This window comes from Theobroma cacao, chromosome 4 (genome assembly GCF_053813885.1).
Source record: "Theobroma cacao isolate CCN51 chromosome 4, ASM5381388v1, whole genome shotgun sequence".
Lineage (NCBI taxonomy): Eukaryota > Viridiplantae > Streptophyta > Magnoliopsida > Malvales > Malvaceae > Theobroma > Theobroma cacao.
This window is the reverse complement of record NC_142642.1, coordinates 21,656,004-21,678,529: the sequence shown is the minus strand read 5'-3', so window position 1 is coordinate 21,678,529 and position 22,526 is coordinate 21,656,004. Positions and strand designations below refer to the sequence as shown.

General features: G+C 33.7%; 1 non-coding gene across 1 annotated transcript; it reads right to left on the bottom strand.

Annotated features, from left to right (window-relative positions):
- Positions 1 to 3,191: 3,191 nt before the first annotated feature.
- On the bottom strand, positions 3,192 to 3,298 carry LOC148763166 (small nucleolar RNA R71). Its single transcript, XR_016026116.1, has one exon. It is a non-coding gene; the product is annotated as a small nucleolar RNA R71 (small nucleolar RNA).
- Positions 3,299 to 22,526: the final 19,228 nt, after the last annotated feature.

The following is a 22,526-nucleotide window of genomic DNA, read 5'->3' as shown; positions in this document are numbered from 1 at the left end:
TCTTGAGTATGTTGGCACAAAAGATCAATTGGCTAATATCTTTACAAAAGCACTTGATAAAGAACATTTCTATAAGATAAAAGTGAACTAGGTTTGATAAACCCAATATAAAAAAAAATGACCTATGGGTACTTAGATGATTGACTACATTCATGTTTAAATCCTTTCGTTGATAGCTTTTGCACTTATTTCAATGACACATCAAAATTTCAAGACTATAAGGATAGTGAACAGATAGAGCATACTATATCATGGGCAAAAAAATTATGGTTGCACAGTACACACTCAATTTTGTTCTATACTTAAAGATTCATCAAGGTGATTTAAACTATGTTGAGGGTGTTAGGTCACAAGAGACCTTATCCATTACTTATACCTATCTTCCCATAAGTGAGAAAAACATGACCAGTGTCAAACGTCTGTCGTTCTATGATTGCATCCTCCACCTTATCGTCTCCCACACTCTTCGCCTTTATGGTACAAATTATTCTACCATCAAGAGTGAAGATTTCTAGTTTTTGTATCGCATCAAACGAAGCCAATGTGTCAACATAGCCAAGTTTATTCTTGATAACATGATCAAAGTCATAACCAAATCTAGGAAGACACTTTTGTATGGCATAGCCATTAGTGCTATTATCGACTTTGTGGGTATCAACACTAGGCGTGATCCACCTAAGCAACATGCGATGCACATAAAGATCAATGAGCATGCCATTAATAAGCTTGGGTTCATGTATGCTAATGACTCTTGGATTCGTAAAGAAACAATCAATGACCTTGAGTTTGTTGAAGATAAGGATCATGAAGGTACATTTGTTGAGCCTAGTGTCACCTCTAATGTTAGTGCCCGTTTGAGTGCTCACCCTAGTGTCAATCCCAATCAAGCTCCTATGTCCACCACCTTTGATAATGAGCAAGCCTATTCTTGATTGTTATTTTTTATGGAATCTGTGGATGCTCATGTCATTTGTAGGTTGGATGCCTTTGAGGCTCAGAACTAGGAGCTCCTTTAATGCTAACAACATCTCAAGGAGCAATTCACCAAGTTTCACGTTTAGCTTTTGATAACTCTATGATATAGAGTTATTTGGGCTTAATTTTGATAATAATTTGGCTAGGTTTTTGTAGTAATGCATAGAAATTAGTAGGTTCTATTTAATTATTTTAAATTAGTTATTTTAGGTGAGTTAATCTAATCTTAGTTAATTTTATGCTTAATTTGGTGTTAATGTAGATAAGATAGGTTGTTATTGATTTATTTGTGCTTTTGTAGGTGTTTGATGAAAGAAGAATTTTAGTAAAAGAATAAGAGCAATTTCGAGGTGCAAACTTCTATTTCATATGTTTCGGTATTTTGGCCATAACGTTCTCTACAGAGCTCCAAATGAAGCAATTCTTAGACCATTGAAAAGCTAAGAGAAAGATCTAAATTTTTATGTTGACCACTTCACTTAGTTCAGTCTGTAGGATGGTCAAAAATCATGTTTAAGTTGACGCACTACAGTAGTCCTAGAGCAATTACGATTCCTGTTAATTAATTTGGCAAAGCTACGACTTACATAGTTTGATGAGGACATCTCAGCTGAAATTGACTTCTTTCTTCACCCAACTTGGCCTAACTTTAAAGCCTATAAAAATAACCTTTCGGAGGACTAAAAAGGAGAAAGAAGAGAAAACACCAGATTAACAGCTGAGAGTCAAGCTATAGAGTCATTAAAGGAATTTGAAGAATTCAAGGAGATTTGGAGATCAAGAATACAATCCTTGGTTTTTTCTATCTTTTTGTTATTCTTTTATTCCCTTGGTTTTAATGTTTAAATTTTATTCAATGATGATGTATGACTCAATGGGGAACTAAATTTTTAATCTAAGATTATGATTAAACTCAATATATAGTCTGAATTATTTATCTCTCCTTCACTTATGTTTGATAGATTTAAGTTATTTATTTTATTCTTTTCTTAATGCTTCTAGTTGAGTGGCCACCAATTAGATTGAATTAGAAACCTAGGTTAAACCTTGACGAAGGAGATTTAGGTAGACTTTGAATAGAATAGCGTATGATCGAATACACTTAGTTAATTAGGTGGTTTGATTTGCATATAGGGTAGACATACACTTATAAGCCATATATAGCCAAAATTAGAGCACAAACTTAATGGATCTTTCTTCAATTTAATTTGCATAGACATATAGTAAATTAATTGGAAGAGGCATTTTTATTAGAAACTCGACAGAGACTTGTAAATAATTTAGGACTCTAGGTTAGCAATTTAATCTATTAAACTAAGTTAAGAGAGAAAGACAATAATCAGATGAAGTCTTGAAGGATATTATAATTTTAGGTGTGGTAGTTAAGTGAGTTTTATTTACTATTTAATTTTAGTTTCAATTTATTAGTTTTGATTTTTCTTTTTTTATTTTAATTGTTTGGATAAAATTAGGGTGTTATAATTTTAATAGTTAACAGTAGGTATTAAACAATTCTCCATGTGAACGATACTCTACTTCATTACTATATTACTTGTTAACGATTCATGCACTTGCGTGAGAAATCAACAACAAGTTTTTGGCGTCATTGCCGGGGAATTAATTTTTAATTCTTTCTTGTGAATATTAATACTAAGCATTCTTAATTTTAATCTAAACTTTTCTTTTCTTTAATTTTCAGGTACTTTTGGTCATTGTACGCGAAGAGCTTGAAATTTGGAAATTGTTCCTTTTGATCCAGAAATCGAAAAACTTTTCATAGACTTCGGAGGAAAAATAAAAAAATTTCTGCTCTAAGTAAAACAATGGCTAATCAACAAGAGGAAGAGACCAAGCCTTTGAGGGGTTACGCAGTCCCACAACTACAAAATCTTTACTCTAGTATCCGAATACCTCCTATTCAAGCCAACAATTTTGAAATTAAGCCATCAATCATTTAGATGATTCAAACTGTTGTTCAGTTTGGGGGTTTGCCTAATGATGATCCGAATGCTCATATTATAAATTTTCTAGAAATCTACGATACATTCAAGGCTAGTGGTGTTACTGATGATGCCATAAGATTGAGGCTTTTCCCTTTTTCATTGAGAGATAATGCAAAGAGTTGGTTGAATTCGCTTCCTGCTGGCTTCATTAATACTTGGGATGATTTGGCTCAAAAATTATTAGCAAAATTCTTCCCACCTACAAAGTCAGCAAAGATGCGAAATGATATTACTTTTTTCATGCAATTTGATTCTGAATCACTATATGAGGCTTGGGAGAGGTATAAAGATTTAATGAGAAGATGTCCTCACCATGGATTACCTAAGTGGCTATAAGTTTAGACTTTTTATAATGGTTTGTTGGGACCTTTTAGAACTACTATTGATGTTACAGCTGGAGGTGCACTTATGAGTAAATCCATTAATGAGGCTTATGATTTGCTCGAAGAGATAACTTTTAATAATTATCAATGGCCATCTGAAAGATAGGGTACAAGAAAACTTGCTAGAATTCATGATTTAGATGTGTTGAACACTGTTTCTACACAATTAGCCTCTCTCACAAAGAAAATAGATAAACTGAGTGTTAATGTTGTTCAGAACTTCTTTATGACATGTGAATTTTGTGGGGAAGGACATTCTAATGACAATTATCCCATCTATTCTGAGTCTTGTCAATTTTTTGGAAATAGGCAACAGAACAATCCCTATTCCAACACTTCTAATCCTGGTTGGAGGAATCATCCTAATTTTTCATGGAATAAAAACCAAGGGTGTTCATCAGCAGCTAAGTCAAACTTTCCTCCCAGATTTCCATCTAGAGTCCCTATTCTAGAGAAAAGGCTTTCAATGGAGGATATGTTCATGTAATTCATGACAAAGACTGATGCCTCCTTTCAAAATCAAGCAGCTTCAATTGGAAATCTTGAGATACAAATGGGCCAACTTGCCAGTGCTTTCAATTCTAGATCTTAAGTATCTTACTATGTGATACTGAACCCAATCCATGAAAAAAAGGTAAGGAACATTGTAAGGCAATCCATCTTTGCAATGGAAAAGAGGTAAGTAAAGAGGTAAGTAGTAAGGATTTAAATTCAAAAATTTTAATTCAATCTGATGAAAAAGAAATTGTAGTTGAAAAATCTGCTGAAGATTCAAAAGAAAAATCACAATTAAAAACTGCTCCAACACCCCACCACCTTTTCCTCAAAGATTTCAAAAAGAAAAACTTGACAAATAATTCCAAAAATTTATTGATGTGTTTAAAAATTACATATTAATATTCCCTTTGTTGAAGCTCTAAAACAAATGCCATGATATGTTAAATTTTTTAAAGACATCCTGTCTAAAAAGTAGAAATTGGGTGAGTTTGAAACGATTGTACTTGCTGAAGAGTGTAGTGCCATTATTCAAAATAGGCTTCCACTAAAGCTTAAAGATCCAAGTAGTTTTACTATTCCATGTACTATTGGTGCTCTTTGTTTTGCTAAAGCTTTATGTGATTTGGGTGCAAGTATAAATTTGATGTTGCTATCCATTTATAAAAATTGAGTTTGGAAGAGATTAAACCAACTTCTCTGACTTTATAATTTGCTGATAGATCCATCACCTATCCTTATGGTATTGTAGAAGATGTTTTAGTAAAAGTTGATAAGTTTATTTTTCCAGTAGATTTTATTATTCTTGATATGGAAGAAGATCATTCTTGGGAGACCATTCTTGAGAACTGCTCGAGCTTTAATTGATGTGGAAAAAGGTGAGCTTACTTTAAGGGTTGAAGACCAACAGGTAACATTTAATATTTTTCGAGCTTTAAAATTTTCCAATGAACATGATGAATGTTTCTCAATTAATGTGGTCAATGACATAACGAATAATGTGTTTATTGAAAATCATCAAGATCCACTAGAAACTTCTTTTAATTCTTCATGTGATATTATTGACGAAAAAGTTCTTGATTATGTTAACCATCTTGATGACTATTCACATCTTCCAAGATCCCAAATTGAATCTTTGGAATTATCAATTACAACTTTACCAATCAAACTTTCCATTGAAGAACCTCCTTCACTTGAGCTTAAACCACTACCTAATCATTTAAGGTATGCTTTTTTGGGAAATTCTTTTACACTACCAGTAATTATTTCTTCTTCTCTTTCAAATGAATAGGAAAATAAACTCCTTCGAGTTTTAAGGGACTACAAAAAAGCAATTGGATGGACCATTGCAGACATCAAAGGAATTAGTCCATCAATTTGCATGCACAAAATTCTTTTAGAAGAAAATCATAAAGCAACAATTGAGCATCAACAAAGGCTAAAGCCGATCATGAAAGTGGTAGTAAAGAAAGAAATTATCAAGTGGCTTGATACAGGCATTATCTATCCTATTTCTAATAGTTCATGGGTAAGTCCAATCAATGTGTCCCTAAAAAGGAGGTATGATGGTAGTTTCTAAAGAAAATAATGAGCTCATTCCTACTAGAACTGTAACTGGATGGAGAGTATGTATGGACTATAGAAAATTAAACAAAGCCACTAGAAAAGATCACTTTCCACTACGTTTTATTGATTAAATGCTTGATGGATTAGCAGGTAACGATTTTTATTGCTTGATGGTTATTCAAATCGCCATTGCTCCTGAAGACCAGGATTTTTATTGCTTGATGGTTATTCTGGTTATAATCAAATCGCCATTGCTCCTGAAGACCAAGAAAAAACCACATTTACTTGTCCTGAAGGAACTTTTGCTTTTCGTAGATTGGCTTTTGGACTTTGTAATGCTCCAACTACTTTCAGAGATGTATGATGGCAATTTTTTTTCTGATATGGTTGAAAAGTTTTTGGCAGTATTTATGGATGATTTTCCAATTTTTGGGGATAATTTTGATGATTGTCTATTTAATCTTGCTAGAGTGCTTAAGCGATGTGAAGAAACTAATTTAGTTTTAAATTGAGAAAAATGTCACTTTATGGTGCAAGAAGGCATAGTCTTAGGCCATCAAGTCTCTAGTAAAGGTTTAGAAGTAGATAAAGCAAAAATTGAAATCATTGAAAAGCTTCCTCCTCCCACCTCTGTTAAGCACATTCGTTGTTTTTTAGGACATGCTGGATTTTATAGGAGATTCATTAGAGATTTTTCTAAAATTTCTAAATCATTGTCTAATTTGTTAGAAAAGGATACCTCTTTTAATTTTGATGATGCTTGCCATGATGCTTTTGTTGAATTGAAAAAGAGATTAATTTCTGCTCCTATTATCATTGTTCCTAATTGGAATCTTCCTTTTGAACTAATGTTTGATGCTAGTGATTATGCAATTGGTGCAATCTTGGGCCAATGAAAAATGAAAAATTTTGCATCCTATTTATTATGCTAGCAGAACATTAAATGAGGCTCAAGCAAATTTCACCACAATCGAAAAGGAGTTGCTTTGTATTGTTTTTGCTTTCGATAAATTTCGCTCCTATCTTGTTGGTACTAAAGTTATTGTTTACATAGATCATGCAACTATTAAATATCTGATCGAGAAAAAAGATGCAAAACCACGTTTGATAAGATGGGCACTTTTGCTTCAAGAATTTGACTTGGAAATCCGAGATAGGAAAGGTACAGAAAATCAAGTGGCTGATCATTTATCGAGATTGGAGAATAATGAGCACATTGGGAATCCAATAGTGATCAATGAAACCTTTCCTGATGAGCAATTGTTTCATATAGAGAAGCAAAAAAATTTGCCATGGTATGCTGATATTGTGAATTATCTAGTGAGTAAACTCTTCCCTCCTGAATTTAATTCTCAACAAAAGAAGAAATTCTTGCGTGATGTCAAATACTACATGTGGGATGAGCCTTTTCTTTACAAGCACTGTGGAGATCAAATCATTCGAAATGTGTTTCTGAAGAAGAATTTGAAAATATTCTTCATCATTACCATTCATCTGATTATGGAAGACATGATGGAGGAAAACGAAATGCTGCAAAGGTTCAACAATCAGGTTTCTACTGGCCTTCTCTTTTTAAAGATGCTCATAATTTTGTTGAAAGATCTGATAGATGTCAAAGAATGGGCAATATATCTAAGAGACATGAGATGCCTTTAAACAACATCTTGGAAGTTGAAATTTTTTATGTTTGGGGAATTGATTTTATGGGTCCATTCATTCCCTCCCTCAATAATGAATACATCTTGGTTGTTGTTGATTATGTCCCTAAATGGGTTAAAGCTATGGCATTGCCAAGAAACGACTCTAAGGTAGTGATAACCTTTCTACACAAGAACATCTTCACACGTTTTGGTACACCTAGAGCCATAATTAGTGATGAAGCGACTCACTTTCGTAATAAAAATTTTAAAGCAATCCTAGCCAAATATGGAGTCAAGTATAAAATAGACACTGCTTATTATCCTTAAACAAGTGGCCAAGCTGAAGTGTCAAATCGAGAAATTAAAAGAATTTTGGAGAAAATTGTTTGTCCTTCTAGAAAAGATTGGTCGAAAAAGTTGGATGATGCTTTGTGGGCATATAGAACTGCATATAAAACTCCAATTGGGATGTCTCCTTATAGATTGGTGTTTGGAAAAACTTGTCATCTTCCAATTGAACTTGAACATAAGGCATATTGGGAAATTAAAAAGCTTAATTTTGATCTTCAAGCGATCGGGGAAAAGCATATTTTTGTAACTCAATGAGATGGATGAATTTCGTCAAGAAGCTTATGAAAGTGCAAGAATCTACAAAGAAAAGACAAAACAATGGCATGACTAGAAAATCATAAACAGAAGTTTTGAACCTAGCCAACATGTTCTCTTATACAATTCTCGTTTGAAATTATTTCCTCGAAAATTTAAATCTCGTTGGTCTGGACCTTTTATTGTGATGAAAGTATATCCTCATGGAGCAATGGAGGTAGCTGATGATAAATCAACCTTCAAGGTAAATGGACAACGACTAAAGTATTATTGGGGAGGTGATTTTGATCTTCAAAGGTCCTCAATCACACTTATCGACACATTTTAAATCAGAGAAAGTCAAGCCAATGACTATAAATCAAGCGCTTCTTGGAAGGCAACCTAAGCATTATAACTGACCTTTTTTTATTTATTTTTACTTATTTTTATTTATTATTTATTAATGTTTTCCTTTTATTATGGAAGAACACATAAAAAATATAATAAAAAAATATTTGGGGGAGTGGGGTATGCCACGGCCCAACGAAGAGCTGTAACGTGGGCCGCTGTGCCCTTCAAGCGAGGCTACAACCTCGCGACTTAGATCAACAAAGGCCTCGGTGCCCACCAATAGGAGGCTGCAGCCCCATGTTTTGGGGTGCCAACCTTGGGCAGCCCTCCATAAAAATTAAAAAAAAAAAAAGAGAGATAGAGAAAAGGGGATAGGCTGTCGCTTCCCCAAGAAGAGGTTAGGCCAAGTGATGGACCACAACGTGGGCTGCAGCACCCCTCAAGAAAGGCCGTGACCTTGCGTATAAAAGTAACAAGGCCACGGCGCCCACTACGGGCAAGCCACGGCTCCTTTTTTTGTGGGCTGCTTGCTTTGGGCAGACCACTACTAAAAAAAAAGAGAGAAGTAAAATGTCACTACCCAAATTCTGGGCCATGACCGGCGCATGGGTCCAATGGACGTAATCCACTAAACCCAAGCAAGCCTATTATTTATCTTACTCATCATACCATCAAATATTATTAAGTCACAAATTGTAACTTTAAACCAAAATAGTAATATACATTGCCAACTCGTACTGGCATTACTCATTTAAAATATACATACATTGCCTACAACATGTATCTTAATAATTTACATCAAGTTTGTCTATCCATAACAAAATAATACTCGACTTCCAACTGAGGGACTCGGATGAATGTACAGCTATCGAATGCCGAGACACCTACCAAAAGATGGACACAGGTCTACAAGGATACCTCGTCCTAGTTACCGGCTGCCTCGAGATCTAAAAACATGAATTTGAAATGGTGAGTATAAACCGAGTGAGTTAACAAGGAAGGGAACAAGCAACAACAAAGGAAAATTTAAAATCATGATGCACTAGTTTCAAAACAATGCAATTTGGTTCATTCCTAATAAAACCCCTTATCGAGCCCTTAAGTGATTAATCATTTGAAAATCATGAACCCATACATAGCGAATCATTTAGAGAATAAAAGCTTCAATATTACACAAGCAAGTCAAATACAACAACGAATCTTCGCTACAGCAAGAATGAATTTTCGTTGCAGCGACGTTGGAATTTAGTTATTAACCGAATGAGGATTTCTCAACTGGCTGAGGGTTTCTCACTAAACCTCCTCATTTTAAACTTAACTCTTTTAATCCTTAATGTTGGAAGTCCATGCTCCCATATGGTAGCAAAGAAGTGAAAGATAGGGCAGCAATTGGACAAGAAAAGAGACCAAAACAGAAAGTTTTTCGCTGCAGCGAGATTCAATCTCGCTGCAACAAAATTTTTACCCTGAAACAGAATGTTTCTCACTGCAGCGAGATTGAATCTCGCTGCAGCGAAATTGCAACCTAAAAAACAGAAAGTTTCTTGCTGCAGCAAGAATGCATTTTGCTGCAGCAAGAAGCTACAGTGTCATTCTCGCTGCAGCGAAAATGCATCCTTGCTACAGCGAGTTTCCAGCCAATGTACCCCTCAAAATCTGAGAGTTTCTCACTGCAGCAAAATACAGGGCATCAATGCAAAATTTACCTTTCTCCCAAAGGAAAAACCACCCTGCCAAAAGGTCGAAACCAACATGAAAACACATAACAATTTCTCAAGGTTTAATATGTCAAGTTTCACATGCATTACAACCATAACCCATTATCCATCAATTTTCTATAACACACATATTTACACATATATATATACATATATACCCATCATCATCATCACACCATCCCATCATCATCATCACCAGCTCATGCGCACTCCCTACTCGCACATGGCTAGGTCATCACCGAGTTATGCGCACTCCCTACTCGCACATAACCGGGTCATCCTCAGCTTATGCGCACTCTCTACTCGCACATAGCCGAGTCAATATAATTACACAACATTATACTCAAGCATATATGTATATCAACATAATGCAGCCATATAGAAATCCATAATAATCACAATTCAAAACATAAACCTTTTCTCAAAAGCTTCTTCCCAAGGCATTCATTTTCATGAAAATTTGTATAAAATCATTCAAACACTTTGTCAAATCCATCATATTCCCAAAATTAGTTTTGAAGGTAGTCCACTCACCAATTGATTGTAGAACCTTTAGTTGACTCAAATTCCCCTAATGATCCAATTGGAATGATGGTGCTTCCTTAAAAATCTAGGATCACATTAACATAAACAATAGATTACTTTACACACTATGAACTCTAAAAGCTATCTCTTTGCTAGTTATCAATTGCCACTTTAAATGGCTATCTATGTTCACTATCTTAATCACTAAAAAGTAATGAACATACTAAACAATAAAACAGCTCATAATTCACAATTACTAGTCATTTTCTGTAGCTAAAATCAAACTTGGTGCATCACTCACCCTAAGGTTCCTTTGTAGTTGGATTCTCTTCCAATAGCTTCCAAATCAATGGAGTGATTCTCTCTTTCTCTCTCTAAAATGCCCAACTAGTGAGAAAAAGTATGAAAACAAGATATTTCAAGGTTTTTGAAGTGAGAAGATGAAATAGCACAAGGGTTTATAGAAGGGTGCACCAAAAGCATGAAAATTGGAGCTAAAGAGAGAAAGTTGTGGAAGTTTGAAAGTCAAGCTTCCATGGAGTTTGAAGAAACGTGAGAGAGAAGAAGGGAAGAAGAAGACCAGCCGTTGCTCTTATCATTTCTTTTAAAATTACGAAAATGCCCCTCCACCAATTAACTTACTCTCCTCCAATCTTTTATGCAATCTTTTTGCTCTTTTAACACTGGGACAATATCCATAATGGTCTAAACATGCTCGGGTTCATAAAAACTTAAAATTTTAACCCGAGGTGAAAAATGACCATTTTGCCCCTATTATGAAAATTGTTGAAACTTCTTGTTTTCTTCGTGTTTTCATTAGCACACGTCATTTATACTATCTTATGCCTATTTAGGCCTTAAAATATCATAAAACTTTCTTCTGGAAGCTTATTAGAGAAAATGACGAAACTACCCCTAGCCCATATTACTACATCTATACTTAGTTACAAGCCTATAGAAGTTGGGGTATCACATAAAAGATAGAGAGAGGCCCCCGTTTCATCTCTTTAGCTCACCTACCCCTTCCCTTTAGTACAATTTTCTGCACTTTCACTCCTCTCTTTTCAACAATTCCTCTCGTCTTTCCTCTCCTTTTCCCCTTTCTATTATTTCCCTTTCATAGTTCTTTTTCCAAGATTAGGTACCCACACTCATTATATTCTCCCCCATTGATTTTCATCACTTATGAACTAAATATCAAGTAAGTTTTAATATTTCTTTTAGGTTTTTTTTCTTTTCTTCTTTTCTTTTTAATATTGATGACTTACCTTATATTATTTAAAATTTGTGATGAATATTGATGAATCTGGAGATATTGTGCTTCATTATTTTATGGGTATGGTAGATTGTTTAGATTTATGTTTTAAATTTCAAACATAAGTTGAAAGTGGAGAATATGGGTAAGTTTCTTGATTTTGAATTTTTTTATGCCTAGTAGTATCATAATATTTTAATTGTAGGATTTTTACTTGATACTATGGACATATTTTCTGATAAGGGAACATATGGGCTACTATTGTTGATAGTTTATTGTGTTTTGTTGGTACTTTTCTTTTCTTTTGGTTGAGAATTAATTGTAGGATATTCGAGAATGACACTCAAATGATCAAGACAAAATTCCAGTGGTTCATTTGATCATACTAGATTTGTGTCAGCTAATGCTATGGCTAGACACGCAAGTTCTCTTGCAAACAAAATTACAATACCCGAACGAGGACTGGATCAAGGGTTGATTACACACCTTGACCTTTAACCAATGATTGATGGTCGCCATTGGAAAAAATTTTATGCTTCACCAGCAGTTGCAAGTATCCCTTTAGTAAGAGAATTTTACGCTAATGCTGTAGAAGATACTAATAATTTTGTTTTTGTGCGAGGAAAACTAGTTCCATTCTCGAGCCATGCCATCAATGAATTTTATGAAACTTCTGATATTGCAAACAATGGTTATGATCAATATTTCGCTAAGCATGAAAATTGGGATGATATCATTAATATACTCTATGAGGAGGGTGCTCAATGGCTATTTTTCAATAATGCACCAGTTTCATTCAAGAGGACTATGATGAAACAAACTTCTAAGATATACTTATATTTTGTGGCTTTCAAATTACTTCTTACCACACATACTAGTGATGTCACAAAAGATCAAGCCATCCTCATTTATTCAATCATGATTGGACGCACAATTGATATTGGTCACATAATTTACAAAGCCATGACTCACATTGCACAATTAAAGCATGAAGGCTTGTGGTTCCCTTCTCTGATTACAACTATGTGCAAACAAGCTGGTGTACATTGGGATGCTAGTGAGGAATTGTTGCCCCTAAACTTCTAATTGATCTTAATCTCATCCTTAGACAATCTCAAACTTCTACTGGGGTTAGTTCTTCTTCTACACATCATCCTCTACCCCCTCGACCAAGACACCAACAATTGTCAATGACCTAGAGAATTGAGAACCTTGAGCAACTAGTTGAGAATCTTGGGCAACAATTTGAGCAACACATGACTTATCAAATCCAATGCAATCAACATATGGATCACGTGTTTTGATCTTATGGTGCTTTTATGGGAATGGATAAGTCTACTCTTCCACCAGCACCTAATCCTCCTAGGGGTACTAAAGAGGCTGAGGACAATAAGGATAATGATGCAGAGGATAATGGTGATGATGAGCCGGATTAAAGCTTCTCCAGATTTATTCAACCATCAAGGGAGTATTCTTTACCTTTTCTTTCTTTTTTCAAACATTGAGGACAATATTTAGTTTAAGTTTGCGGGGGTGAATTTATTTTTCTGGTGATGAATATTCTGTGAAAGTTTTAGATCTAATTTTATTTGCATGTGTATTTATAAATAATTTAGGATTAGTTGGTAAAAGAATTTAATTTTTGTTGAACCTTAGGAATTTAGAAGTAAAGTTGTGCCCATTTTTTCAATGATTTTTTTTATCCAATCTAAAATTTTATCCCCTTTTGAGCCTAATTTCCTTTTCTTTGTTTAACTATATAATAATTGAGCTTAACCTTAAAATTAATTTTCTAATTTTGCAACCCTTACTTCTAAGCATGTATATTGTTTTAGGAAATATAAATTGAGCTAAATGTTGAAAAAGGTGGAAAGGTGATGTGATGTGAAAAAAAAAAGAGAAAAGGTTCAAAATATGAAAACTAACCCAACTACTTACAATACAAAGAAAATAAGTTTGGGGGTGAGAAATTGTGAAAAAAAAAGTATTGATGAAAGAAAAGTTCAAAGGTGAAAGAAAAGTTCAAATGTGGAAGAAAAGGTGTACTAGGAGAAGGAAAATAGAGCTTTATATATAGGTCCTAGAATAATTATGTGCTTAGGGTGATTTGAGCAACATTAATATCCTTTATCATACCTTGACCCTAGTCATAAATTACAAGCTTTATAAAGTCCTATTGATTCCTAGCTTTGTATTAGTCTACATTAGTGGAGTGAGAGATGAAAAGTAAACATATCGAGTTCTAATACTAATTTGAAATTTGTGTTGGCATAAACTCATCCAGATATCATGATATTCTTGGAAAAAGATTCACACACACACACACGGAAATCCATTCGAGAATATGCTTGCATTAAAATTGAAACATGAATTTGAATGGGACCTTTATTTTTCCTTAGAGTAATGATTTATAGACATACTTTTGAGGAAATTATAAAGAATCATCAAGTTAGTGCACTCTATCTCTAACAGTAGTAGTAGTAATAACTGTATTTATTTTAGTTTTCATTAATTGAATTTGATTTTCGTAAGTTAGGTTCTTTTATATGTTTTGGTCGAGGACTAGCAAAATCTTAAGTGTGGGGGTGCGATAACTCTATGATATAGAGTTATTTGGGCTTAATGTTGATAATAATTTGGCTAGGTTTTTGTAGTAATGCATAGAAATTAGTAGGTTTTATTTAATTATTTTAAATTAGTTATTTTAGGTGAGTCAATCTAATCTTAGTTAATTTTATACTTAATTTGGTGTTAATGTAGATAAGATAGGTTGTTATTAATTTATTTGTACTTTTGTAGGTCTTTGATGAAAGAAGAATTTTAGTAAAATAAGGAGAGCAATTACAAGGTGCAGACTTCCAATGCATATGTTTTGATATTTTGGCTATAACTTTCTCTACAAAGCTTAAATGAAGCAATTCTTGGACCATTGAAAAGCTAAGAGAAAGATCTACAACTTTTTTGTTTACCACTTCACCTAGTTCTGTTTGTAAGATGGTTAAAATTCTTGTTGAAATTGACACAATGCAGCAGTCCTAGAGCAATTGCAATTTCTGTTAATTAATTTGGCAAAGCTGGGACTTACATAGTCTGATGAGGACATCTCAGCTGAAATTGACTTCTTTCTTCACCCAACTTGGCTTAACTTCAAAGCCAATAAAAACAACCTTTCGGAGGACTAAAAAGGCAAAAGAAGAGAAAACACTGGATTAACAGCTGAGAGTCAAGCTACAAAGTAATTGAAGAAATTTGAAGAATTCAAGGAGATTTAGAGATCAAGAATACAATCCTTAATTTTTTCTATCTTTTTTATATTCTTTTATTCCCTTGGTTTTAATGTTTAAATTTTATTCAATGATGATGTATGACTCGATGGGGAACTAAATTTTTAATCTAAGATTATAATTGAACTCACTATATAGTCTGAATTATTTATCTCTCTTTTACTTATGTTTGATAAATTTAAGTTGTTTATTTTATTTTGTTCTTAATGCTTCTAGTTGACTAGCCACCAATTAGATTGAATTGGAAACTTAGGTTAAACCTTGACGAAGGAGATTTAGGTAGACCTTGAATAGAATAGTGTATGATCAAATACACTTAGTTGATTAGGTGGTTTGATTTGCATATAGGGTAGACATATACTTATAAGCCATACATAGCCAAAATTAGAGCACAAACTTAATGAATCTTTCTTCAATTCAATTTGCATAGATATATAGTAAATTAATTGGGAGAGGTATTTTTATGAGAAACTCGACAGAGGCTTGTAAATAATTTAGGACTCTAGGTTAGCAATTTAATCCATTAAACTAAGTTAAGAGAGAGAGACAATAATCAAATGAAGTATTGAGGGATATTATATTCTTAGGTCTGGTAGTTAAGTGAGTTTTATTTACTATTTAATTTTAGTTTCAGTTTATTAGTTTTGATTCTTCTTTTTTTATTTTAATTGTTTGTATAAAATTAAAATTAAGGTGTTAAAATTTTTGTAGTTAACAGTAGGAATTAAACAATTCTTTATGGGAACGATACTCTACTTCATTACTATAATATTTGTTAACGATACGTGCACTTGTGTGAGAAATCAACAACAGTTTCCATTGTCTGCTTGAGTCCATCACATGGGACATTGGCCACTCTTTTTCCGTTCCATACCTTGTTGGATTAGATGGTCGCATTCTCTTCATGATCATCATTGCACATTTGCTAATTTTTTTATAATATCTTTTTTCGGATTTCCTTTACTGTTATATCATGGTCTTCAATGACCTAATTTTGGTTGTAACTTGATTTAGGTTACATTATAACTTTGCACAGTTGATTATGCTTCTGATCATTTTGGTTTGTAGCTTTATTACCTGTTTTTCATTCTAATTATGAACAGTTGTTTTCTCTTTTTATTCTCTAATGCCATAAACAATTCTTTATTCACTTGTGTTGCGCTCTCTCTCTTTATCTCTTTATTTTATATAATAAAAAGGGGGAAAAAAGAAAGCAAATCTTTTAACTCACAAATCACATAATTCTTTAAGATTTGGAGTTAAAAAGGAGCATAAATTGAGGGGGAGGACTTAAGTCTAAAACTAACTTTTAGATCCTAAAGAGTCTAGAAAATCAAATTTTAAAAATTTTGCTCATTTGTTTTATCATATCAAAAAGGGGGAGATTGTTAAGTTAGTTATATTTTGAAATGACAAAAAAGAATGACCAAAATTCATTTAACTTGTAGAGGATCAAAGCTCTCACACTCTCAAACAATGTCAAAAGAGTTTGAAAGAGAAAAGAAAAGAAAAAGGCTTTGACAATTGCAATCTGGTCAAAATCTATCGTTACATGTTCTTCATGTATCTATACATTTGGAAAAGTATCTATTGATTCCATCATCTATTGATACATGTTCTTTGACAGAGTCAAAACTCAAAATTCAAACTCAAATCTATCAATACATACACAATTGTATCGATGGTATTAAGGTAGAATGGTTACTAACCTAAAAGTATCGATACATTTTTAATATGGATCTATACATTTTCAACAAAAGTGCTCACTACCTCAAAAGTATCGATACATTTTAAGTAGAATGTCAAAAGCCTTGCAGGTAAGTTTAAATGTATCGATACATGCACAAATGTATCGATACATCTCGATGGGAATTCAAAAATAAAAGTGCAATGTGTTGATACATACATTTCAAACCTATTGTACTCTTTTTAAATTTAAATAGTCTTCTAGTAAAGCATTTATTTAGGTCTCATCTTTTCATTTAACCACTGTACCAAGTTTTCATTCAGCCTTTAAGAGGCACAATTACTGTCCTTATATTCCTCTTTTTGTACTTGCTTAAGTGACTATACCTTAACCAATAAAATAGTTAAAATGGTTGTGCTTTAACCATAAAAAAGTTGAGTACTAAATGGTTATGCATGCTCTAGAAAAGGCAATGTAGTGTGTCTTGATTAAATAGTGGATTTCAAACTCTTTAGTGAACCAAGGGAGAGGACGTAGGCAAGGAAGCCAAACCTTTATAAAACACTTGTGTCAATTTCTCTACTCTTTTGTTGGCTTGAAATTCAATTCACTTTCATTGAATGAGAGGTTAATTAAATTGATCATTTTCAAACTCAGCATTTGATTTAAAGAAAGGAGTTTATTTTCTTAAAAATTAAAAGGTCCTTCAAAATTTTCAAAGTTGTCCAATTCACCTCCCTTTTAGACATTTTCACATTGAGCTTTTTAGTCTAACATCTTCTTTTGAAGGTGGTGGTCTTCGTAGCGATAGTTTTCTTGCCTTTCCTAGAAGGTTTCTTAGAGATTGATCTAATAACTGTTATCTTACCATTCTCCTAAACTTACCATGTTACAGTCTTCTCTTGTTTCATTTGTTCCTATTTGGGCCTCTTGCTCTATCCTTTCTTTTACTTTTTACTGGTCAGCTTCAGCTTCTTTGAGTAATTCAGTAATGCCTTTTGAAACCTCTATCCCCTCAAATTTTGTAGGTAATTTCTCATTTTCTCTTACTGCTACTGATTCTCCTTCCTTCAAATTTTCTTCTTCCACTTCTAGTTTTTTTCTTACTTCTTTTTCCTAATCAATCCTCTCTGTTATTTGTTCTTTGTCTTTTTCCTTTGTAACTTCCACAGTTATTTCTACTCCAAGATTCACTTCTTCATTTTGATCCATGTTGTCATTTTTTACTATTTCTTTCCCAATTTCACCCTCATGGTTAGATGTAAGGATCTTAAACTACTTTGTCACAGTTCTCTTTCTTGAAGCACTTGTAACTGTAGCTTTGTCTTCTAGAGCAAGGGATTTGGTTATCTTTTCTTTGAAAATGAGATCTTCAAGGTGTTGTAGCTTTTCTTTAATTTTAACCATCTATTCAGCTTGTTCTGTCAACTTCCCATCAATTCTCATTAAGAGATTGAACACCATTTCAATTTGAACGGGGGCTTGACTAACTTTTGAGTGAGGTGTAAAGGGATTTTCAATGTTAGAAGGGATTCGAGTGCCTCTAATGGACTTAACGCATTCTCTCCTATCCAACTTGTATCCCATATTTTACACATTACCCAAGAAGATTCCTTGATCTTTGCTTTTCATTAAGTTTACTTGAAACGTGATGCTCAAAATCCCCTTTTCCTTGACAAAAGATGATATGACATTACCATATGGCAGATTTGCTTTATCTCCTTAAAATGTTCCCTTGATTCTTTCAATCATAAACCTAGCTACATTTAATGGGATCTCATTAAAAGCTAACTCCATCAGCCAAAGATCTTAACCACTCACATAACTAAAGCTGCTACTTCTGCCATGTACTGTGGGAGTAATGAAGTAGTGAAAAATTATTAGTTGTGCATTCTTGATATTACTGGCATAACTCATAGATGGGAATTTCTTCTTCTCACTAGTCACTACCTCTCAAATAAAGCTAGGATCATATTTTTTAGGGATTTTAGACTCACTTATCTCAATTTTTGTTTTAAAAAATTCTCTTAAGTCTTTGAGAGTGATTTGGAATTCTCTTCCACTTAGAAATACATTCAGACCATATTTTATGAACTCATGTTGATTGGCTAATTCATTCTTATTCAGGGCAATACTAGAGTAGCATTCCTTAACTAGTGTAGGGCTATATACTCTATCTCCAAAGGTACTCAATTTTTTCAATTTTAATTCATCAAAGAGCATATCACTCTTAATGGCAAGCACTTCATCAAAGCTCGGCCAATCAAAGAACTTTCCATAAGAGATAGTTGCATTTTCTATATTTTTAAATCTATTAGCATGAAGCTTACTTCTAAATCAAGAGGTGGTTAAGGTGTTACCTTTTTCGATGGAAGCTTCTACTGTAATAGTCTTTTTCATTTTCCCTACTGTCTTCCTTTGACTCTTTTCTTTTTTCTCAACGAAAGGACCTTGAGTGATTTTACTCTTTTTCATTAGTGGAATAGGAGAGGAATCTTCATCCATTCTTTTTTTTTTCCTTTGTCCAAGACCTTGTGTGAGAGAGAGGTTTGGGCCATGAATTTTTCAAACATTGTGAACCTAGGGTTTCTCGAGATTTGGGGAGTTGAGGAGATGTTGATTGGTTTTTAAAAAGTCTAAAGATCTGGGGATTTGATTTTCTTGAGGATGGCTTTTCTGAAGAAACTGAAAATTTTTTGAAATGGGTTTAATAATTGGTTAACCCATATTTTGAGTGGGAGGTTTCCAATACCTCCTGCTCTTCATTTTTTTTGTTAAAATTTTCTTGCACTTCAGTTTCCCCATCGACTAGGGTGCTCTAATCAATTAGAGTAGGTCTTGACTGATTACTGTGTTACTAACTTGGAACCTTTCTAACTACTAGACTTCCATTAACTAGTTAAGGGAGATTTTAATTAATTAAAACTTCACTGACTTGGGTTAGCTACCTTAACACAAAAATGTTTTAATTGATCAAGGAGGTCCTTAACTGATTAATTTGAATCTTATCTCCTTTCTAATGTTCCTTTAACTAATCAAAACATTTCCTCATCAATTACACAAAAATGTAAACACAATTATCATGCTATAAATCATCAAAAAGCAAGTCATTTCAGCTTAATTAGACTTCATTAACACCAATAATTTCTAATTCTACAAAATTGATCTTCATTCAAAGTTTTGTGAAAATATCAGTTAATTCTTACAAGGTGTCTGCAAAATCTATTTCAATATCTCCTTTAAGCATGTGATCTATAAAGAAATTATGTCTAATTTCTATGTGCTTAGTTTTAGAGTGTTGAACGGGATTTTTGGTGATATTTATGGCACTCATGTTATCACCATATATAGGAACTTTATGCATAGCCATTTCAAAATCATTTAGTTGTTGCCTAATCCATAGTATTTGTGCACAACAACTACTTAGTGAGATATATTCAACTTCAACAGTTGATAGAGTAACAGAATTTTGTTTCTTACAAGACCAAGACACAATCATATTTTCAAGGGATTGACAAGTACCACTAGTGCTTTTCCAATCAGTTTTGCTACCAGCAAAATCAACATCGAAATATCCAAGAAAATTAAAAAAAGAACCTTTTGGATACCATAGGCTAAGCCTTGAGTATCCAAAAGATATCAAAAAATTCTTTTTACTACAGTCAAATGTGATTCCTTGGGACGTGATAGAAATCTTGCACATAGGCAAACACTAAACAAAATATCAAGTCTGGTTGTAGTTAGATAAAGAAGTGAGCCAATTATACTTTATAGAGTTTTTGGTCCATATCTTTTCCTTTATCATCTTTGTCAACCTTTGTGTAAGGACTCATAGGAGTTCCAATCGATTTCATATTAATCCCACAAATTTTTTTCAGCATTTATTTGGTATATTTCTCTTGGTTGATGAATATTTCTTCCTGACATTACTTGATTTGTAGACTAAGAAAGAACTTTAGCTCTCCCATCATGCTCATTTCAAATTCTCCTTGCATTTTTTTAGCAAACCTCTCACACAACTTTTTGTTAGTAGCACCAAACACAATACCATCAACATATATTTGAACTACAATCAAATCAGTTTCATTTTTCTTAATGAATTGAGTATTATCTACACTCCCCCTAAAGTATCCTTTTTTAATTAAAAATCTAGAAAGTCTTTCATACCAAGCTCTAAGAGCTTGTTTCAATCCATATAAGGCTTTATGCAATTTATACACATGATCAATTTTATTAAGGACTTCAAAATTAGGGGGCTGTTCAACATATACTTCTTCTTGTATTAAGCCATTACAGAATGCACTATTCACGTCCATTTGAAACATTTTTAAATTGATGAAGCATGCATAGGCAAGTAAAGTCTAATAGCTTTTAATCTAGCTATTGGTGCAAATGTTTCATCATAATCAATACCTTCTTCTTGATTGTACCTTTGAGCAACTAACCTTGCCTTGTTTGTCACGACTCGGTACTCCCTTTTTTAGGGGCTGCCTTTAAGATATTGTCACGACCCAAATTTTCGAGCCATGACCGGCGGAAGGGCCTAATAAACGTAGTCTATTAAGCCCAAGCAAGCCTATCGATTTATCCTACTCATGATTCCATCAAATATCGCTAAGTCATATTTCATACTTTTGAATCAAAATGATGATATACATTGCCAACTCGTACTGGAATTACTCCTTAAAATTTACATACAAAGTCTACAACATGTATTCTAATAATTTACATTAAGTTTGTCTATACAAAACAAAATAACATTGGACTTCCAGCGGAGGGACCCGGATGAATGTACAGCTACAAAATGCCGAGACACCTACCAAAAGATGGACACAAGTCTACAAGGACACCTCATCCTAGTTACCGGCTGCCTTGTGATCTGAAAACATGAATTTGAAAATGGTGAGTATAAACTGAGTGAGTGAACAAGGAAGGGAACAAGCATACTATAAGGAATCTTTAATGAAATCATGATGCATTCTTTTTCAAAACAATGCAATTTGTTTCTATTCTTACTAAAAACCCCTCATCAAGCCTTTAAATGATTAATCATTTGAAAATCATTAACCCATACATAACGAACTATTTGAAGAATAAAAGCTTCAATATTACACAAGTAAGTCAAATACGATAACGAATCTTCACTGCAACGGAAAGGCATTCTCGCTGCAGCGTAACTGTAGCGAGAATGAATTTTCGATGCAGCGACGTTGGGATTTAGTTATTAACCGAACGAGGGTTTCTCAATTGGCCGAGGATTTCTCACTAAACCTCCTCATTTTAAACTTAACTCATTTAATCCTTAATGTTTGAAGTCCATGCTCTTATATGGTAGCAAAGAAGTGAAAGATAGGACAGCAATTGAACAAGATAGGAGACCAAAATAGAAAGTTTTTCTGCAGCGAAATTACAACCCAGAAACAGAAAGTTTCTCGCTGTAGCGAGAATGTATTTCGCTGCAGCAAAATTGTAACCCAGAAATATAATGTTTCTCGCTGCAGCAAAATTCAATCTCGCTGCAGCGAAATTACAACCCAGAAACAGAAAGTTTCTCGCTGTAGCGAGAATGTATTTCGCTGCAGTGAGAAGCTATAGTGTTATACTCGCTGCAGTGAAAATGCATCCTTGCTGCAGCGAGTTTTCGGCCAGCCTACCTTTTCAAAACTCGAGAGTTTCTCGCTGCAGCGAAATACAAGGCATCAAATGAAAATTTCCCTTTCTCCTAAAGAAAACCACCCTGCTTGAAATGTTCAAAACCAATATGAAACACATAACAATTTCTCAATGTTTAACATGTCAAGTTTCACATGCATTACAACCATAAACCATTATCCATCAATTTCCTATAACACACATATTCACATATGTATATATATATATACACGCATATACCCATCATCATCATCACACCATCCCATCATCATCATCGCCAGCTCATGTGCACTCCCCACTCGCACATGGCGGGGTCATCATCGGGTTATGCGCACTCCCTACTCGCACATAACCAGGTCATCCTCGACTTATGCGCACTCCCTACTCGCACATAGCCGAGTCAATAT